At 42.4% G+C, this 22,424-nt stretch overlaps 1 protein-coding gene across 4 annotated transcripts in view; it reads right to left on the reverse strand.

The window, feature by feature from the left end:
* The window catches only part of EXOC6 (exocyst complex component 6), a 458,527-nt gene that overhangs the window by 418,272 nt on the left and 17,831 nt on the right, over positions 1-22,424 (reverse strand). The gene's annotated exons all lie outside the window — the stretch shown is intronic.

Genomic DNA, 22,424 nt, shown 5'->3' on the forward strand with positions numbered 1-22,424 from the left:
ACGTGGCTCCCAAAGAATATTGACGTCCTTTCTTTCCCACAAATAGAGCTTTCTTTTGGTGGTATTTTATCACATCTGCGGTTTTTATTTTTTGCGCGATAAATAAAACAAGAACATACATTTTGAAAAAAACGCATTATTTTTTGCTATAATACATATTCCCCAAAAATATATAAAAAAAAAAAAAATGTCCTCAGTTTCGGCCGATACGTATTGTTTTACATATTTTTGGTAAAAGCAAATCGCAATAAGTGTTTGATTGGTTTGCGCAAAAGTTATTGCGTCTACAAAATAGGGGATAGCTTTATGGCATTTTTATTAATACTTTTTTTTTTTTCCGTGACTGCGACATTATTGCCGACACATCAGACAATTTTGACACATTTTTGGGACCATTGGCATTAATACAGCGATCGATGCTATAAAATTGCATTGATTACTGTAAAAATGTCACTGATAGTGAAGGGGTTAACCACTAGGGGGAGGGGTTAAATGTGTCCTGGGCAGTGATTCCAACTGTCTGGGGGATAGGCTAGCAGTGAAACGACACTGATCGCTGCTCCCGATGACAGGGAGCAAACGATCAGTGTCCTGCCACTAGGCAGAATGGGGAGATGCTGTTTACATCGGCATCTCCCCATTCTTCAGCTCCATGACACGATCGCAGGTATCCCAGCGGCGATCAAGTCCACGGGCATGGTCACGGAGCTTGCGGCAGGCACGCACGTCTGTGCACGGCGGGTTATTCAAAGTAACTTACAGGCACATTACTTTGCCCAGCCATGCCATTCTGCTGACGTGTATGTGCTGACAGCAGTCGGCAAGTGGTTAATCTTTGTCATTTTCTCCAATAGTGCAAACGTACCTTATGTGCTACATGTGGTGACAATCTCGTCTTGAACTAACTATTATGTTGTGCTGTGGCTCTGTTACACACGTTTTTGAGCCCGCTGTCACTGTATCTACACCAATTTAACGAATACACTGGCATTGAAATAAGAAGCCACACATTGTTTTGAAAAAAGCTACTTACTACAAGCACATTCACATGTGCGTTTTATGGTTTTAGAACAAACCAACGTCGTTATTTGTGGCTAACATGTATATTTGCCATTCTATAGCATTTTTAATGGCTAAACAGGTATGTTTTAAAGCAGAGCATACACATCCCGAACTCTGGAACTTACAAAGTTCAACTTTTTGATTTTAAAGGCCATATGAGACATTAATATTAGTATTTTCAAACTGTGAAGATCTTTGAAGGTCTTTTGTTGCAAACTCCATGTAGGTAAAGTCACACATTTTTGGCATGTGATCATGAGTGAATTTTAAGGTTTGGGTCCCAATTTGTGTGCTTCTTCAAATTTGCTTTACCATCACAAAAACACATCAAGAAAGATCCAAACATTACTTAGGACAGTGTTTCTCAACTCTCCTTCTCCAGATGCATTACTAGGTCCTGTTTTCTCTATTTGTTACTTTTGGCACAGGTGATTAGATCATTTTTGAGGTTCTTACTTGACACAGTCATTTATATACTGCATAAAATAAAGAAAACAGGACGTGGTTGTGCACCTAGTGGAGTGGAGAAACACTGACCTTAGACAATAAAAAAGCCCATGTTTACATTTTTGGAGATTTCTCTTCTGATTTGAGAGGTCAAATCGCATGACAAGTCACAGCCTATTGTAGTCAATGGCACTGTTCCTTGCTACTTTGAAATTGCAGTAGTTCTAATGAAGTAGCGAGATTTCAAAATGGCATCAATGAGAGCCTGTGCTTTAAAGTAGTCAAAAGATGCAAAAAAAAAAAGACAGGAGGCAACAAGCTGAAGAAAAGGTCTGAAGATTTTAAAAATGTGGCTAACAGGTCTACATAATCCTCTATTCATTTCTGTAAACCAGTGGCAGCCTCCTTTTATTTTCTCGAGCTCAATCAATGCTTGCAGCATATCAGCACTGATACGTCCAATAGTGCATCTTTGGAAGTTTGTGGCCTTGGAAGAAGATAAAAAAAGTATTTAATGGGAATGATGGTCAAGTGGCCAAGGCCCTACATAGTGAATTATGGTCCTGTAAGTAGGCAAATTGTGCAAATACTTACCTAGCCAGTCTATTATTGCTTGCAACCTGCTTGCCCTTCAGACACCTACACTACTAGGAATGTACACACTGCAACTACTCTGTAATCTTGGCCCCAGTGCCTGTGTCTAGAAAACTTGGGTACCTAGCCGCACTGCCAGCTCCTTCCACCTCTTCCTTTTCCATGCTAATGTGGAGGCTCTGTGCTGTGTTCAGCTCTCAGATCCCATTACTCCAAATGTGGGAGCTGACCCCACTCATGTTCCACTAAAAATAAACAATACAACATTCGTTTAGTCACCCCAAGTCACATCTGTTCTTAGCATCCCTTTTGCTAAATTAGTTGGCCAACCACTTGTGACAATGTTTGCTCCTGACTAGTGGACTCCAACATGCTGCACTTTGCTTTATTAAATATTGAAAAATGCATTGAAACGGGAAGGTGATGTCATTTTAATACGTTTAAAAAAAATGGCGAAATGCTCACATTGAACAACTCGTGCAGTTGCCACCCACCCCTCTTGTCTCCTATAGGATATGGGATATATGATGATCTTTCTAGCAGGCGTGACTCTGTGTGACTGTGATCCCCAGGGCCTCTCCTCTACCCATGTCTACCCTGGCAAGTCTGCATTAATGGGCATTGATGAGCCATGCAGCAACCATAAAGTGTTATTTACCCCTTAAGTTCTGCCCTAAGCCCATGGCCTTTAGCTCACCTAGAAACACCCCTGTCGGTGGCTAAATGAGTGTGTTTAAAGTTGTCTCCCCTGTTGGGGCCCGGCCAAGGGAAGCCTCCTTTTGTCCCCTCTGTTGGTTTGTCTGGTGACTTTGTTTATTCCTTTTGCCTGTTGAAAGAATAAAATGCACTAAAAATTATTACGCCAAAAAAGAGTACTCCAAAATAAAAACGAGTATAGTTCATATCTGCTTAAAATTTAACTTCATCTTTACACAAAATAGACCTAGATTTGAGAAAACATTATGTTGTATATTTCAAGACCTACTTGTAGAAAGCAAATATACAGACTGCTAATTCCATGCGCCGTAGACAGCGGTGCCTGTTTTCGGGCAAATATCTCCTAAACCATATAGGTTTAGGAGATATTTCTTGAACCTACAGGTAAGCCTTAATCTAGGCTTACCTGTAGGTCAAAGTGGTTTGTAAGGGTTTACAACCACTTTAATTAGATGTTATTATGGATAATAATTTTCTGCTTCAACAAAGTGGTTTCCATATCAATAGACAGTAGTGGCCAAAAAGGATTAGGACAAGAATGATAAATACTGGAGTCAGAATGATAGTCTTTTTATATTTGTCCACGTTCAATTTTCAAAAGTCATGAGCTGAAAAATGTTTGTGATGACAAAAAAAAAATTATGTTCCATTTTCACACACAGGAAATTTTGAGCTAAGAAAAGGCCAGGCCCAGCGGGCAAACGCAGTGCCAAATCCCTCCCCTGCTCCCTCCTACCAAAAGGGCCAGAAGGGCCACAACCTGGATGAGGCCATGGCTGTGACTTCCTTACTCAGGAAACATCGGCCATCACAACAGCACCCGATAGTGCTGAAGGGTTTGGCAGTTTCACTACAAATAAGTTTCGGGGGGTGGATGAGGAGGAAAGAGAGCTATGTGAGGGGCTAATTATCCAGCTGCTCAGCAAGGTGAGGAAACGTGAGATAACAACAAAACCACATATGTGTGATTTGGAACACATGCCTCCACAACAAGCCTACCCACCTCGACAACCATACCCACCTCGGCAACCCTATCAACCTCAGCAACCCCACCCCAGCAGCATGGTGCTCAATGGCAAATTCAGCCCCAAGATCCCCAACAAGGCCACTGGTCTGGGGAGTTTCGAGGCTACTAATTTATATATTATTTAATTTTAAATTTAAAGTATGATTTCTTGGAAACACTTTAGTTACTTTTCTGTGTATCATTTGTTCTTTTGGTTTCAGTTTTGTTAATTTTGATGACAGAGAATATGTCTACTAAGTTTTTTATTTTATTTTTGTTATGAATGCACAAGAAACAAAATGGCCTCAGCTAATGTGGAAAGAAGTGTGGAGGGCGATTGGCGTGGTTCGGTCTGGTCTGTCAAAAATCACAGCCTTCACATAATTGATGTCTGCCCTGGGGTACAGAGGTTACAACAATTCCACCAGTTGATCCATTGCTGCCTTCCTCTTGATTTTTATATGCCCTTCTTGTGCCTACTATTCCAAATAAAAGATAATACAAAAAAAACTTCCTTATGTGTTTAACTTCTAATGACAGTTTGGGAGTAGGCAGATACATTTCTAAAATACAATCTAAAATTAATAACAAGGGACACAAACAGAGTTGGAGCTTTGAGCTTCTAAACTACTAAGGGATAATGGGGTTGTGCTAGCGTGCCACAAAAAAACTATTTGAAAATCTTCTTGATATCAAAAGAACAACAGTCCTTTGTAAATACGTTTGTCATCACTCCATTAGTATCACTAGCAAAGCAGCTTTATTATTATCCCATTATAAAGAAGAAGAGAATGTGCGCTGCATTTCGAGATTTCATAATTTGCAGTGTCACGAATATGATATCTCCATTACGAACGCTAGTTTTACAAGACCAAACGCTTCCGGCTGGTCCTTTCTTCCGAGCATGCGTGTTTGTAATTTTGGATTTTAGTCCGATGGACATGTGTACATGCGATCACATGAGCCGACGTAGCACATTTGTTGCCGGAAAGTTTGAGAGCATGCACAGCGAACATTTGGCCGTTGAAAAACCGAATACAATTGTCCCATGGAGCGTACAAACGGTCGGAATGTCCAATAAAACCCATCCATCAGACCATTGTTGACAAAAAGTCAGATCGTGTGTATGGGCCTTAAGAGCTCTGAAATGCAGATATTATTGTCTTGCCCACTATCTTTCCTAATCAGATCACATTGCAGGTGTGTTTTATTACATCAAAATCACAGCTGGATCATTACAAAAGAAAGGATCACTATTCTCCAGAACTCGGATATCGCCTGGGTTCATTGTTTTGTTCTATATGTTCTTTAGTTTGGAAGGACACAGATAATTCCCAATGTTTTAATCTTTGTTAAATATAATTAAACCGGATGGGCGTTTTTGGTCCTCGAGGTCCATTTTCAGCCTCCCAGGGCCTGGAGTGCATTTTTGGTCCTTCTTTTTTATTTTTATTTTTTTATTTATTTTTAAATAGTTTTTACTATATTATATTTACAGTATTATTAATGTTATCAGATCTAGGTTTTTTTCTTTATAGTGCATAAAGATATTTCAGCTCATAACAAATGGAGCTGCCTCGACTAGCAAGGTGAACAGTGCACTTTTGGGGGTAAGGGCTATTTATGTTGTGTCATCTAATGACTTTTACTATAGAAGTTTTACTATATTGAGAAACGGGACACAACATGAATGCATGTACAAAATTAGAACCATGTAGAACACCTTTATCTGGCCCCTTTCTCCCCAGCCTAAAGCCTAGTACACACAGGCTGAATGTCGGGTGACATCAGCCGGTTCAATAAAAAACAGCCGATATTTGGTCGGTGTGTATAGCAGCCCATCCGACAGAAGCTGGCTGTTTGGCTGGCTTCTGTCGGACGAGCATATTGTAAAAGCAGCAGCCGACCGACTCCTGATCAGCGCTTTCAGCCGATGGCTGAGGGAGCTGACTAGAGTATTCTGGCAGGGGGGCCGTACCTCTGTCAGAACACAAAAGAACCACAGGGGAGATCGCTGCACTAACGGATCATTAGTACAGCGGCTCCAATCGGCGCTGTCCATTTTTGGGGGTTTTTTTTGGTTCAACCCACTAAGTTGAACAAAAAAAAACGAATGGTGTATCCAAGGCTTTACTATCACTTGTTCGCCCCTTTCGTTCATTGGATTTCAGTTCTTTCAATCATGGAAGCTCTCCATTATTTTGTGCCATATAATCTTTAGTTTAGAAGGTCACACATATTTCCTACCATAGAATGCATTAAGGTAAAAAAAAAAACATACAGCTTAAAGTATTATTAACCACTTGCCAATCATTGCACACCTATCTACGTCGGCACAATGGCAGCGGTGGGCAAATGGGCGTTCCGTTATGTCCCCTTTATTTTGCAGGGCTAGTGGGCTGCGTGACTGTGCCCGGGTGTCCCACGGACTCGATGTCCGCCAGTGTCCTGCGATCGTGTCACGAAGCGGCAGAATGGGGAGGTGCATATGTAAACAAGGCATTTCCTTGTTCTGCCTAGCAACATGACATAGATCACGTGAATCAGCCCGCCCGCTCGCTCCTCACTGGCTGTGATTGACAGCAGTGGTAGCCAAGTTCTCAGCGAATGAGCAAAAATAGACCTGGGAGAGCAGAGACTCTTGTGCACAGCTCTGGATTGAGAAGATTTTCTGCCCCTACTGCCTAAACACTCCCTTGGTTGCAGCCACAATTGCTGCTAATGCTGTTCCAATGCCATTGTTTTTTAAGATTGATGTACAATGTTGCATAAAATTGAAATACTTTCTCAACATGATAATTATCATTATTATAGATAGGAAAAAACCTGGACAAAGATCAGCAGACACAAAGACAATCAGACATTGTGACACTGGGTGAGTCACACCTGGGAAAGGTCATGTACAGAAGCTATGGCACGCCCAGTAAGACAATAACAGGACTGCACTAGAATTATAGAAGGGATCCTATTGACTGCTGGAAGCAGCATACATGGTTCCATATACAGAGCATACACATTCACTGCATGGTGCAGAATTAACCACTTCAGCCCCGGAAGGATATGCCCCCTTCCTGATCAGGCCATTTTTTGCTAAACGGCACTGTGTTGCTTTAACTGACAATTGCGGGGTCGTGCGACATTGTACACAAACAAAATTTATGTCCTTTTTTTTTCACCACAAATAGAGCTTTCTTTTGGTTCTATTTGATCACCTCTGCAGTTTTTATTTTTTGCGCTATAAACAAAAATAGACAGACAATTTTGAAAATAAAGCAATATTTTTTTACTTTTTATAATAAATATCCCCAAAAAAATAAAATTTCTTCATCAGTTTAGGCCAATATGTCTTCTTCTACATATTTTTGGTAAAAAAATCACAATAAGCATATATTGATTGGTTTGCGCAAAAGCTATAGTGTCTACAAAATAGGGGATATATTTATGGCATTTTTGCTATTTTATTTTTCACTAGTAATGGTGGCGATCTGTGAATTTTAGCAGGAATGGGATATTGCAGTGGACAGATCAGACACTTTTGTGGGACCATTGACATTTATACAGCGATCAGTGCTATAAAAAAAAGCACTGATTACTGTGTAAATGTCACTGGCAAGGAAGGGGTTAACTCTAGGGAGCGATCAAGGGGTTAAATGTGTTCCCTGGGAGGTGTTTCTAACTGTGGAGGGAAAGGACTGATTAGAGAAGGAGAGATATCGCTGTTCCTGATCACTAGGAACAGCAGATCTCTCTCTCCTCCCCTGTCAGAACTGGGATCTGTCTGTTTACATCAGGAATATGCAATTAGCGGACCTCCAGCTGTTGCAAAACTACAGCTCCCATCATGCCTCTGCCTCTGAGTGTCATGCTTGTGGCTGTCAGAGCCTCACGGGACTTGTAGTTCTGCAACAGCTGGAGGTCCGCTAATTACATATCCCTGGTTTACATTGACAGATCCCCATTCTGGCTCTCTGTGGAACGATCGTGGGTGGCCAGCGGACAACCTGTAAAGACTTTTAAGTTTTTGCCTATGTATAATGTAAGGCAGCGTAGTTTGGTGGGTGTCCTTCCACAGGTGTGCAATTTAAAAGTGTGACCTGTGATATATATTTACTTGATGTAACATCATCTTTTATATTTTAATAAAATTAATGGGTATTGAATTTTTGTCCATTTAAAGTGCATTTTTTCCAAAATTTGCACTTTAAAAAACACAATTTTACTCTCTAGGGCCTTTGCTTAAAAAAAAATATATACTGTAATGTTTGGGGGGGGGCGGGGGGGGGGTTATGTTTTTCTTTACAAATAGGAGAAGGATGTCAGAATTGGCCTGAACTGGAAGTAGTTAATTCAGTTCCCTATTTATCAGTAAACAACTTTTGTAAACCTCTTCAACCTCTTTCACTTCAAAGTACAAACTATTGTGATATCTTGAAAATCTGAAATACAAAATGAGAAGATGCAACAAATAACCTAAACTATTTGTCTACTTTCACACTGGGGCAGGCGGGCGTCGGCGGTAAAGTGGCGCTATTTTTAGCGTCGCTTCACTGTTGTTTTCAGGACGCTATTCGGCTGCTAGCAGGGTGGTTTTAACCCCTGCTAGCAGCTGAAAAAGGGTTAAAACCGCCCGCAAAGCACCGATGTAATGGCGCTTTGCTGAAGATTTGGCAGTGCTGCCCCATTGATTTCAATGGGCAGGGGCGAGTGGTGTATACAGTGCTGCAAAGATGCTGCTTGCAGGACTTTTTTTTACCGTCCTGCAAGTGCACTGCTCCGAGGGCTTTCACATTGGAGAGACAGGAGAGGCTCTATGCAAGTGCTATTTTTAGCGCTGTAGCACCTGTAAAGCGCCTCAGTGTGAAAGTAGCCTTAGAGTTGTAAGTGTCATATAGTCCAACACAGTGGCGGAGGTATAGGGGTCGCTGAGGTCACCTTGAGGGTCCCCTTTATACCTCGTTAAGAGGAGCGACAAGGGTGGCTGAGACCGAGCTCCTTGATTCTCAGCCGAACTGTAATCGGCACTGCAGGGAGCTTGTCACACTGATTTGATCTAAAGTGAAAGCAGAGAGTGTGCTGTGCTCTTTGTCTCCCCCTACAGTGCAGTACCTGGCACGAAGAGGTAAGTTAAAGCACTGCCATTTTTTAAAAGGTTATCTGTATGTATGTATGTATGTATGTGTGTTTATATGTGTGTGTGCATGCATGTATGTATGTAAATATGTATGTGCATATGTTTATATTTGTGTGTGTGTGTTTACTTTATGTATGCGTGTTTAATCCTGACCCCCATATGTGTACAATCAGAACTGATTTTTTTTTTCTTGCTCCTGCAGCCGCTGAATGCCCACGGGAAGGAGAGGAGGAGAAGTGGGGGAATGAAGAGATTGTGTCCTTTATATGCAGTCACCCACTTGCGACCAGGCCCTGTTCTGCCACCGGGCTCGGAGGAAAGGGCACTGGCCCTTGTACACCACTGGCCCAACACATAACGGCTGAATGTTGTTATTACATTCTCTTTCTAGTTGTCAGAAACCTATTCATCATGTGCATAGAGTTCAGTTCCCAAAAAGTAAAAGCAGTACAAGTTCAGTGAAAGGTCTTGTGACATTCATCGCTGAGTCCCATAGGCCAGTCCATTCCTTTAGCTTATCAAAAAAGAAAAAAGAACTGCGCTAACCTCAAATTCCCAAAGTGAATGAGATATATATATATATATATGTGCTAAAACCACGATGAAAACCTTAATATCTTAATATCTCTGAAACTACCTCAAAAAATAGTGCATACAATTATATATACAAAAATATATAAAATTAATGTGAAATAAAACACAATTGCGTGTCAATAATGCGAATCACCCAAAGACAACGAAGATTGTACAAAGCTATATGTATATACCCCTAAAAATAAGAAATAAAAAACATACCCCAAAACTTAAAAAGTGCATGAAATAAATTATTAAAAATTATCAACTCTATATAATGTCCATATAATTATATGACAAAATAATGCTATAAAGTGTCCATATAATAAACAAACACCAGTGAAAGATTCTTCATATGAATAGCTGGATTTGAAGTGCACAAATTAGATATCTTCTCCAGAAGTATAATGTGCTTTTCCCATCACCAAACAAATGAATTGGCTCCTTACCAGCTCCAAGCGACCCCCCGTTACAGAGGGTTACCACAGGCAAAATACAATCAAATGGATATCCAGGTAGCTGTTCCCCCTCAAGCGATCCCAGACCTTTCACACAATGGGGCTATGGTTGTTACTCCACATGTCACTCCCAACTCAACGTGGTATCACATAGGGAAAAACATAGGCTCCAGATAGTGTAAAACCAATGATTTTAATTTGCAAATAACGAACGTATACACTTACATAAAAGAATTTATAAGCAGGCTCAAAGCAGAAGCGTGCGCCGGCCGGACACACGCCACAGCACAAAACCAACCCATCCTTCCTGGTCTGTAGCGAACGAACACGACTGGGGTGACGTCGACACGTTCGCACCGTCCTATGCGTTTCGTAATAACTTGCGTCGTCCAGGGGCACGGGAGGCGTGCAACGTCACCCCTTTTATACCCAACAACATAACCAAGCCTCGCTTTGGGTCAGCGGCCATCTTAGATGTCGTATGGACATTAAAAATCAGTGACCGTGGACTAAGCCTCGCTTTCGATCCACGGACCTCACATATGTGTATATCCCAACCAGACAACCTATGCTTGCGGACCAAGCCTCGCTTTCAAGCGACGGCCATATTGGAAAGGGGAATGGCAAATAGTTAAAAACCAAGCCTCAATCCCGATGGGCCCTCGTGAGAGGTCAGCAAAAAACCAAGCCTCATTCCCGGCGGTCCATCATCGTTCATGTCCTCCTCCATTCCGGGACCCCGAACGCATCCAAAAAATGAAAAATGCATGGAGAGAAGAGGAACGGAAAGAATGAAAAATCAAGCATGACAAACTGACTAAAAAATATATCCCAAAGAACTCAAAAACATTCCTATTGATTCCCAAAGGAGCAAAAAAGTTCAAATATAAAAGCTAAGGTTGGCCCTCACTATAAAAATACATTTCCTGTGTCCAAACCAAACCGGAAACAAGTCCCGAGTGTGCAGTGGAGACACGGAATAGGATCTACCGATACTGAACCAAATGAAAAGATTTATAATATATGTGAAATATATAAAATATATATATAAAAAATTCTGTGCAAGACAAGTATGTATATATCAACACAAAGGGACGACAAAATTGAGAATTTGCACAATCACTGCCCAAAAGGTCTGTGTTGTTCCTTCCCACAGATCTTACTAAATTTTAAATTGGGCATGTGTGAACTGGCAAAAACATAAATAAACAGGAACCTCCCAATGTATAAAATTAAAAATAAAAATAAAATAAAAAATATAAACGTGGACATGAATAAAAAGTATAAAAATCAAGATAAAAATGAGATAGAGTAAAAATATCCCAGACAAATATAAAAACGCGCCAAAATAATTAATGTAATCACATCTCTATCCAGTTAATATAAGAAAGGGAAGAACAGAAAAACGGGGCAATGTGTATTCTAAGTTTCACATTACCTCATGTATTCCCCATTCCCCTTTGGCTTATCAGTCTTTGAGCAGGGAAACGTTTTCAAACTTTGGACTAACTTCTGGATGCATTTATCCCTGGGCCCTTGCCCATGGTCTAGGGCTAGGAGATTGAAGAAATGGTGAGTTGTTATTTCTTCTGCCTGATCCAGTAGGAATTCTGGACCTGTTAAACATGATGGATCTACAGACACTGGCTTGGTGGCAAGATCTGCCAAATGAATGTCCAGTGGAAAGTAATGCCGTTGTTCTGGCTTGGAGGATTTCCTGATCCTTTCTGCTTGCTTACATAGGCATATATGTCGTATACGTAGCTCAGAACAACTTTGTTGTCTGTGTAGAGTTTGATGTCATCTACCCGAATGTATTTCCACAGCTAGCACAGTCCCACAAAGTTCCGGCCCTTATAGTGGTTGTAAACCCTTACAGACCACTTTGACCTACAGGTAAGCCTAGATTAAGGCTTACTTGTCCAAGAAATATCTCCTTAACCTACACGGAGATATTTCACAAAAAGAGGGCACTGCTGTCTACGGCACATGTGCGCCATAGAAAACGGCGCAGTCGCAATGGGAGCGCCGCAAGTAAAGGCTAATATTCAATATTCAATGACGGTGCCCGCACGCATGCGCCAGAATGACGTCATTGCAGCTCCAGCCAAATACAGCTCCGGAGCCACGAGACCCGGTAGTCACTCCAGGATACATGTCAGCGACGGAGATGAAGAAGGAGGACCGCTTTCGGACCATATTGCTGATCAAAGACCAGACCACTTTTTGCGATTCGGCACTGCGTCGCTTTAACTAACAAATGCGACGTGGCTCCCAAACAAAATTGACGTCCTTTTTTCCCACAAATAGAGCGTTCTTTTGGTGGTATTTGATCACCCCTGCAGTTTTTATTTTTTGCGCTATAAACAAAAATAGAGCGACAATTTTGAAAAAACGCATTCTTTTTTTACTTTTTGTTATAATAAATATCCCCCAAAAATATATAAAAAAAAATTTTTCCCTCAGTTTAGGCCAATACGTATTCTTCTACATATTTTTGGTAAAAAAAAAAACGCAATAAGCGATTGTTGATTGGTTTGCGCAAAAGTTATAGCGTTTACAAAATAGGGGATAATTTTATGGCATTTTTATAAAAAATTTTTTTTACTAGTAATGGTGGCGATCAGCGATTTTTTTATTGTGACTGCAACATTATGGCAGACACATCGGACATTTTTGACACATTTTTGGGACCATTGTCATTTATACAGCAATCACTGCTATATAAATGCATTGATTCCTGTGTAAATGACACTGGCAGTGAAGGGGTTAACCAGTGGGTGGCAGTGTAGAGGTTAAGTGTTCCTAGGGGTGTGTTACTAACTGTTGGGGGCTGGGCTTTCATTTAGTGAACACTGATCTCTGCTCCAATCACACGTCTCTAGTTGCTAGGCAGAACAGGGAAATGCTGTTTACAATGGCATCTCTCCATTCAGCCGCCCGTGAGACGATCGTGGGTATGCCCATGGCGATCGAGTCCGCGGGACCCGCGACCGGACTCACGGGGGTCCCGACCAGCACGCGAGGACGCGATGGCAGGGCGGCATTAAAGATTGAACGTACCTGTACGCCAATATGCCTGCCCGTGCCATTCTGCTGACGTACATCGGCGTGCGCTGGTCGGGAACTGGTTAAACATAATGCTTTTATGGAAGACGCACTGTTTTAACATGCTTGAAATAACCCTGAAATGATTAAAGTGTTACTAAACCCAAAACAGTAAAATCAGTCTGTATATGTAGTGAAAGAAATAGAGCAGGCATGTCCAAAGTCCGGCCCGCGGGCCAATCGCGGCCCGCGGTCCGGTTTTGAACGGCCCGCCTGGTTATTTAAACATATACATCTTTTGTGGCCCCCGGCGATCTCCCAGCGCCGGGGTCACAAATAGAGTTACCACCTCATCCCTTTAAACCCGAACACATATGAATTACACAGGTTCTGAGGCTAATTTCATGCAGATAAATCACCAAGTGAGTTTAATTATCACCTTAATCAGCCACAGAAACTGTGTAATTAATATGTGTTCGGTTTTAAAGGGATGAGGTGGCAACCCTAGTCACAAAAGATATATAGTCCAGCTGCCTTGGAGGGAGGAGGCAGGACGAGTGCCGTGCACACAGGCTGAGAATTTCCTGTGTACATGGCAGCTGTAATAGGAAGTCCCATCTCTGCCATTGGACGACTGTTCTGTCCATCAGAGGAGGCGGGACTTTCTCTTAAAGGGGCCGTTGTGTAAACAGGAAATTCTCCTGTAGGATGTCTTTGGCGCTCGTCCTGCCCTCCATGGCTGCACTGATGGTAATGGTGGCTGCATTCCTGGCAATTGCAATTGTGGGGCTGCATTCCTAGCAATGGTGAGTGAATTCCTGGCAATGGTGGCTGCATTCCTGGCAATGGTGGGTGAATTCCTGGCAATGGTGGGTGAATTCCTGGCAATGGTGGGTGAATTCCTGGCAATGGTGGCTGCATTCCTAGCAATTGGGGGTGAATTCCTGGCAATGGTGGCTGCATTCCTGGCAATGGTGGCTGCATTCCTGGCAATGGTGGCTGCATTCCTGGCAATGGTGGGGCTGCATTCCCGGCAATAGTGGGTGCATTCCCGGCAATGGTGGGGCTGCATTCCTGGCAATAGTGGGTGCATTCCCGGCAATGGTGGGGCTGCATTCCCGGCAATGGTGGGTGCATTCCCGGCAATGGTGGGGCTGCATTCCTGGCAATGGTGGGTGCATTCCCGGCAATGGTGGGGCTGCATTCCTGGCAATAGTGGGTGCATTCCCGGCAATGGTGGGGCTGCATTCCTGGCAATAGTGGGTGCATTCCCGGCAATGGTGGGGCTGCATTCCCGGCAATGGTGGGGCTGCATTCTGGGCAATGGTGGGGCTGCATTCTGGGCAATGGTGGGGCTGCATTCCGTGCAATGGTGGGGCTGCATTCCGTGCAATGGTGGGGCTGCATTCCGTGCAATGGTGGGGCTGCATTCCTGGCAATGGTCAGTGAATTTCTAGCAGTGGTGGGTGCATTCCTGGCAATGGTGAGTGAATTTCTAGCAATGGTGGGGCTGCATCCTGGCAATGGTGGGTACATTCCTGGCAATGGTGGGCACTGCATTCCTAGCAATGGTGGGCGCTGCATTCCTAGCAATGGTGGGCGCTGCATTCCTAGCAATGGTGGGCGCTGCATTCCTAGCAATGGTGGGGCTGCATTCCTGGCAATGGTGAGTGAATTTCTAGCAATGGTGGGGCTGCATTCGTGGCAATGGTGGGTACATTCCTGGCAATGGTGGGCACTGCAATTCTAGCAATGGTGGGTGCTGCATTTCTAGCAATGGTGGGCGCTGTGTTCCTGGCAATGGTGGGCGCTGCGTTCCTGGCAATTGTGGGTCTGCAGATGGGCACTGACCCTTATTTTGCTTCAGTTCTTTATTTAAAATAAAAAAAAAATTTTCCTGAAGCTTCCCTCTTAAAGTGAAGGTGCGTGTTATACCCCAAAAAATACGGTGTATCCAAATAATACACTTGAGTTCATCTCTTCACCACACACAGCCACAAAGGCATGAGAATTCTTGTTGGGTAGTGTATTAGTGCTCGGCCGAACACACTTAGACCGAATTTTAATGGTTCAAAGAATGTCAGGCAAAATGGTCGGCCCTCGAGCATGTTCAGTTCATCAAATCTGGCCCTCTTTGAAAAAAGTTTGGACACCCCTGAAATAGAGGATGTATAGTGTCGCTAGAGGGATGTGTAAAAACACATACAACATAATCAACATAATAATAGAATCAGACTAATAAAGTGGTTGTAAAACCTTACAGGCCATTTTTTTGCTACATGTAAGCCTATAATAAGGTTTACCTATAGCTACCCAGGATATCTCCTAAACCTGCATGGTTTAGGTTACAGTGATGGCAAACCTTGGCACCCCAGATATTTTGGAACTACATTTCCGATGATGCTCCACTACACTGCAGAGTGGCAGAGCATCATGGGAAATGTAGTTCCAAAACATCTGGGGTGCCAAGGTTCGCCATCACTGGTTTAGGCGATATCCACTGTATTTGCATGTGCTAACGTCATCAGCACATGCGCACTGAAGCAATGGCACGTATGTAGTAAAGCATGCTTGTTATACTCTCTGTAGAACTTAAGGGGTTAATCCTCCACATTGTGTAAAAAGGCTGTGTGATCCAGTCTTCCCTGATCTGCCCCTTCTTCCATGGTCCCCAATCCATCTCCTGACAGTACAGAGCCTCGGGGGCACTCTGCACATGCTCAGTTTGGTGTGTATTGCTAAAGAGTTTTTTTTTTTTTTTTCTTGGGAGGGTACATGTGATCAGCAGTGCACAGGGCCAATCGGCTCCATCCAGACCGAGGGTCAGGGGTCCTGCAGCCTCATAGGACAATCAGGGCAGAATGAAAACTCCTCCTACAAGATTTAACCAGACACTGATAGACGTCACAAGATTTCTATATACCGCTGATGAGAAAAGGTATTTATTTTAGTTTATATTTACTAAAATGATTGCAATCCCATATTCTGGGTACTGTGGGAGGCCAGATATCGTGAATGCAGTGTCCTGAGATTAGTAACACTTTAAGCCAATTACTTGAATGATTTGAGGCTAATTTCTGTTGCCACATAAAAGTTATGTACTGTGTGGATGAGAACTAATGCTTCTTTAATGGCTGCATAATAGCAGAGCTTCAAAATTGTTCAGGCCTTAGAGGAGCTCTACTGTAGATTCACCTAGAACTCCACTTTCTTTTGAAGGCCCAAACATTAAGAAGTAATTAAGCCGCTCTGTCTAAAGTGCTTACTACAAGCCTCTTCATAAAGAATACATAGAATCACTGTATTCACTGTAAATCATTTTAGTTTAACCTCCACTATGATCTACAATTATTTTAAAACTCAAAGCAGAACTCTAGCCAAAAATTACAAATTTAAAATTAATATCTAATTAAAAGATACATTTAAAAACATTTTGCTTCAATAATTACCTCCAATTCAGAACTGCCCTCTACAGTACATCTTTATCACTAGCAGATGCTCTCAGTCCGATGGTTAATATAATTTAACAATTGAGGTTCAGTCACTCTGCTTTCTCTTTTTCATGGAAAAATGTTCCGTTATTTGCAAGATGTTTGTGCGTTTCATTGCATGAACTACCCATTTCAACCCCCCCCCAGAACATTTCAATGAGAAAGATGGAAAGATGGCAACAAATTTCTCATTAGACACACTGTAATATAATTCAGAATACAAAGTTCATTCAAGACCTTGAAGTAGCATAGCAACTCAACCCATACCATTTCTACCACCATGCTTCACAGTTAGTATGACGTTCTCCTGAAATACAATCTTTGTTTTGAGCCAAACTCACATCTACTGTTAATGATTGGAAATAATTTGGTGATCTTTTTAAATTCCTTGCATTACCAACATGCATTCACAGCTTTCTTTCTGAGGGACTTAGAGAACTACTTTGATCTTGGCATGATGACACCACACACATCAACAGAAAAGAGAACACCAGACCCTAGATATCAGCGTTTTAAATAAGGCAGGAAAGGAATATTATTAATATTCATTGGAAGTCATGATTCTAATGTCATGGATTTTAAGTGGTGGTAAATGTGGGGGGTATTCATTTTTTTACAAATCTGCATTTTATTCAATGAAGATTATGAAAATAAATACACCATGAGCTCACTTGTATTCTTTTGGACACACGAAAGAAATTCCTTAAAGTGGAGTTAAACCCAAAAGATTTGACTTTTTTTTTTTTTTACTCACCTCTAAATGCCTCTTGCTAGGGGGTCCCTCATAATCTGCCTCCTTCAGTGCCTGGACTCCTGGCTAGGTTGTCATAACAATGGGGTGTGCACTTCCACCGCTGCCGCCCGTTAATGAAACCCGTATACTTTACAGCGCCGCTACGGCGCATTACTGCGCATGCGTGAGAACGGGGCACAATATCCTGGAACTAAATGCTTGTGGGCTTCACATGCCCACAAGTAAAATCACAACGACCAGGGCACAGTCATCAAAGTTTTTTTTAAAGATGAAACCAGACATTGGAGAATAATTTTAATAGGAGATGTGAGTGTTATAATAACATTGTAAACACTTGTGAAAGGTTCTAAAAAAATAAAATTGAGATTGTAGCTTGTAGCTTGAACTCCACTTTAAGATATGGACCTTGCAGATAGAACATGCTCATCCTTTGCCATCTACAGTGAGTTATACCTCCTTGTAGTATGTTAAGCTTTGGGGCCCAGGGCTTGGCTGTCCACTTTCCCCCTTCCCGTCTTCCCTTTTCTCTACTCTAATCTTTCCTTTCCCTTTCCTACTATTGAGATGCTTTTATCTCTTTTACTTCTTCTGCTTCAATACCCATCAAACTATCTGCCTGGATTTTATGTACTGTTGACCAATGTTTTGTTTGCTGTCATACAACTTCCCAGTTAGCCAATGATCATCCTTATATCACCGGCTTCCTGTTCTGTCCATTTATAAATTTGCAACCATGTTTCTGAATAGTCTTGCATACTCGCCAGCTATGCCCTTACTGATAGAGTATTGTCTGCTACTTATTACATGTATTTTGTAATATTTCAATAAAAATGTATTAAATGGAAAATGATCACACCATGCTAATTTACTGTGACATGTTTTCAAGTTTATCACCTTTATCTGTAGGCACTGTTTGAATGAAAATCGAATGTTTGTTCAAATATGTTTTAAAACATTTTTCATGGGGTGTACTTAGTTTTTTCACATGACTATGTAGCACACCCCACATAGGAGCTGCAAATGAACATGGCTCTCCCACTCCTGCACAGCCAGGCACACTGAATCTTCGCAGACACTTGGAGTCAGGGAACTGTTTGTAGCTTTGTTTTTGGTTGTTTCTTAGGGGATTAACAACTTGGATAGGGGGTTATGGGATGCTCACTTGACTTCAGCAAATTTCAGGGACAACATATACATATATATATATATATATATAGAGAGAGAGAGAGAGAGAGACTCCTCTTCCACACTCTTGCCCTCTCTTGCTTGGGGGGGGGGGGGGGGTGGGGAGTGTAGTGGTGACCCATTACAGGCAGGAACTCACAGTTCTTTAACAGTAGCACATGTGAAGTGACATAGCATGTAACTTTCCCTTCTTCTTCCTTTTTGTGGTCACTGATCCCAGCACCACTTCTTCGGCCAATAACAGCCCACTTGGCTGTGGCTGCTCTACACCAGTCCACCCAACTGACTCTTCACCAGCCCACGCGGCTGACTCTGGAGATCTCTCAGGGGAAAGGCAGAAGACTTACGCCCACCGCTGTCTTCATGGGACACTGGCTACATGTGTCTCCCCCCCTTTGTTTGTTCCAAACCAGTGTTGAATCACTCTGTTCTCTTTCTTGCTCCTGTGCCTCCAGGAAACATTCCTCCTTTGTGTCTTTGACAGGATCCTTCCAACACCTGAGCCCCAGCCCATGGCAGGACCCCCCCAGACTGGCAGCTCTCAGGCCCACCGTCAGCCTCCTCAACACTACATCTCCATCTTCCGCCCAACTGCCCCTGCTGGCATGCCCCATGTCTATTTATGGGGTAATCTCTGCCCCCTGCCAGCGCATTTCTGCAGATTGGCCATGGCCCCGCAAATATTCATGGCAGCCCCTCCTAACCCCAACCCTCTAGTTCTAGAAGGTTCTCTACAAAACCTGACCCAATTTAGTGGCTCAGGTTATTCTTGACCAGAATATACCTTACCTACTCTATCAATACTAGTATCACACACTAGAGGGTGCTACAACTATATTCCACTCCTGCATAGGCACTCTTTAAATGATTCAACTGAGATGTTCTAAAATCAGTCTTGCCATCTTATTTGGCGATCTCAGTGGTATACACAGGTCCAGTTTACAAATACATCTGTGGAGACTGATGCATGACGCTCGACAAGTGGAAATAATGATGTATGGATGGCGTCCCTGACATGGCCTTTCCAACACGTGTATCCAATGACCTATTCTGTAAAGCCAACGCTTTGTTAAATTTTGTCCGGCAAATTGTACTGCATCATTTTTCATACTGATTGCTTTGTCATTGCGTAGGCTATTACATTGAAACCAAGCATGAAATGACAGTGCTCAAATCATTAAAACTAAAGAACATTGCTATTAAACCCATTTATGTATCTCTAGGGTAATGGACACAAAGCTGCCTTGTAACTCCCTATAAACGTGTGCATTAATCTCTAGCCTAGAACATCCCTTCCTCAATCAATTCTGTCTTACTAAGGCTGGCCATACACTGTGTGAATTTCTTTCCTGAAACCACAGTTGCAGTTCAAATATCCGACAATAGTATGCAACTTGTCATGTGACTTGGAACTGTCAAATCGCATGACAAGTCACACAGGTGTGAACAGGGTCTTAAGGGCCGAGTCACACCAGGGCAGACATTTCTGTGTGTTTCCTGCACTTTCCTGTGTATTGTAATTTGCCAGCCCACTCAATTGAATGGACTGATATCACACCGGAACACCAAGAGGAAGTGGTGCATTTACTACTTTTTCTTTTTTTTAAACTGAAAGGTTGAGGACATTTTTTTTTTGCTACTTTAGCTACATAATGCATCTTTTACACAGTTCACAATCCATGTGCAAGGTAGGGGGTTCTATACCCAGCAGTCACGTGCTTCTCAAAAACTTTGCTGCTATCACTACTCCTGTCATCCTTGCAACAGAAGTAAGGCGCTCCTAGTAAATAATTGTGCCCAGGGCAGACACCCCTCCCACCCACCTCTTTTCCCAGCCCTGATGTTACTTTTCAAAGGGACCCTTTTAGAGCTGTGATGCTCAGCTCCACCACTGATATTTTTGCCTGGTCTACTTCCAGATTCTGTATCTTTGCCATCTTAATTGGCTGGGAGGGGATGAACTTTTGGCAGTTCTGGTAGCTTCCATCACTTCCCAGTAGGTCCAAAGACTCAGAAACAGCGGAGATAGTGTCGGCACAGGGAGCAAAAGGCGATGGACGTAGAACGCGTTCGGAGCATACGTCCCTTACCAGTGCAGGAAATCAGCACAGCGCCAGCGGCAGTGGCGATCTCCTACTTATGATGTCTTAACCCTTTTCACCTGTAAGCTGCCAATTTGTTGCTTCTTGTAATAAATACTATAATGCTACACTCCAGAAGGTGCTGCTTCCTCTCCTTTACTTCTGCCTACAGAGTATCTTCCAATGCCGCGTACACACGACCGGACTTTCCGGCAGGCTAGGTCCAGAATCTGTCCGTTGGACAATCCGATCGTGTGTGGGCTAATTCGTTAAAAAAAAATCAGACGGACCTAGAAATAGAACATGTTTCAAATCTTTCCGACGGACTCAATTCCTATCTGGAAAACTGTTCGTCTGTATACTGGTCCGACGGACCAAATACGACGCAAGGGAAGCTATTGGCTACTGGCTATTGAACTTCCTTTTTTAGTCCCGTCTTATGTCATCACGTTCAAAGCGAACAGACTTTCGAACGGACTTAGTCCGTTCATGTGTGGCCAAGTCCGTTCGTTTGGAAAGTCCGTCAGGAAGACCGTCGGACCTAGTCTGCCGGAAAGTCTGGTTGTGTGTACGCGGGATAACTCTTCACAGCAGCAGCAACTTATGATTCAATAGTTTTATATCATGGGACTTACTAACTGTATCATAAACCGTACTTTGTACTCCAGTAACATTGTGGACTCTTTACTATCTATAGTGCGCCAGATTTTTTTTTTTTTTGTCAAGGTTGTATAAAGACAACAATCCATCCAGTTTACCCTGTGGTGTGTGAGATTATGTCAATATTAATTCTCATATCCCTGTATGTTGTTAAGACACCCATATAAAAGTTTTTTTAAACTTTCAATGCTCCCTGCTGAAACCACTGCTTGTGAAAGGGAATTCCACATCCTTACTGCCCTGACAGTAAAGAACTCTCTACACAGTTTAAGGTTAAACCACTTCTCTTCCAGTTTCAATTAATGGCCACATGTTTTTATAAACTGAAATGTTTTTTCCCCCTGTGCTAGGGTCACCATTAAGGTATTTGTGTACCGCTATCGTATCTCCTCTCAAGCCTCTCTTCTCCAGAGAGAATACGTATTAATGCTTGTAGTCTTTCCTCATGACAGACTAGACTCTGGGGAAGTGAGTTGAATGATGTCAGACTAAGGCAGGCCACAAGTAATTTTTTATTCGCCAGAAGGTTCAATACAAAAAAAATGACTCAATTTCCCCATCCACACACTCAATGTGGATGGGAGAATCCTCCCTGTTGAGCTATTGTATTATGCGTAGACCTCCCCAGTGTCAGAATACACTCACCAGTGCTGCCAACTATAGACCAGGGAAAATTAGGCAGGGCGTTTGACAGAAGCAGATTGGTAGATTCACTTCTGTACAACATTCCTTCCCATACATGGATTGAAGTTTGGCCGGTCTCTGCTGCACCGGCCCAATTTTGATCCATGTATGGCCAGCTTAAGGACATTGAGTGGTGGAAAGGAGTACTGTGGTGGACAGCTCTGGGCTGAAGGTGAATTATGCAGCATATCTTTGTATTTTAATAAGCAATTCAATCATATCAACAGTTAAATAGACCCCAAAGAAATAAAAAAATTTAAATATATTGTGAGGATTGCTGTGACTTAGTGGCCTATGTTTGGTTAGTAAATTCTGCCCATATAAAATAAAGCCTATGCATGTGCAAGCATATTTTGGGGACATATGAATTGATGCAAGATCTTTAAGCTGCAGTAAACCACAAAAAAATGTTCCCTGCAAAATGGTAGCATAATGTATGAAAGACTTACCTTAGAATGCAGCCCTCCAGCGGTGTACTGTCACTGCGGAAAGGACTTCCATCTTCACTTGGTCTTCCTTACAGGTTTGCGGGC

The sequence above is a fragment of the Lithobates pipiens genome, unplaced genomic scaffold (genome assembly GCF_037356315.1).
Source record: "Lithobates pipiens isolate NorthernLeopardFrog02 unplaced genomic scaffold, aLitPip1_a1.2 Scaffold_25, whole genome shotgun sequence".
NCBI classification, from domain to species: domain Eukaryota; kingdom Metazoa; phylum Chordata; class Amphibia; order Anura; family Ranidae; genus Lithobates; species Lithobates pipiens.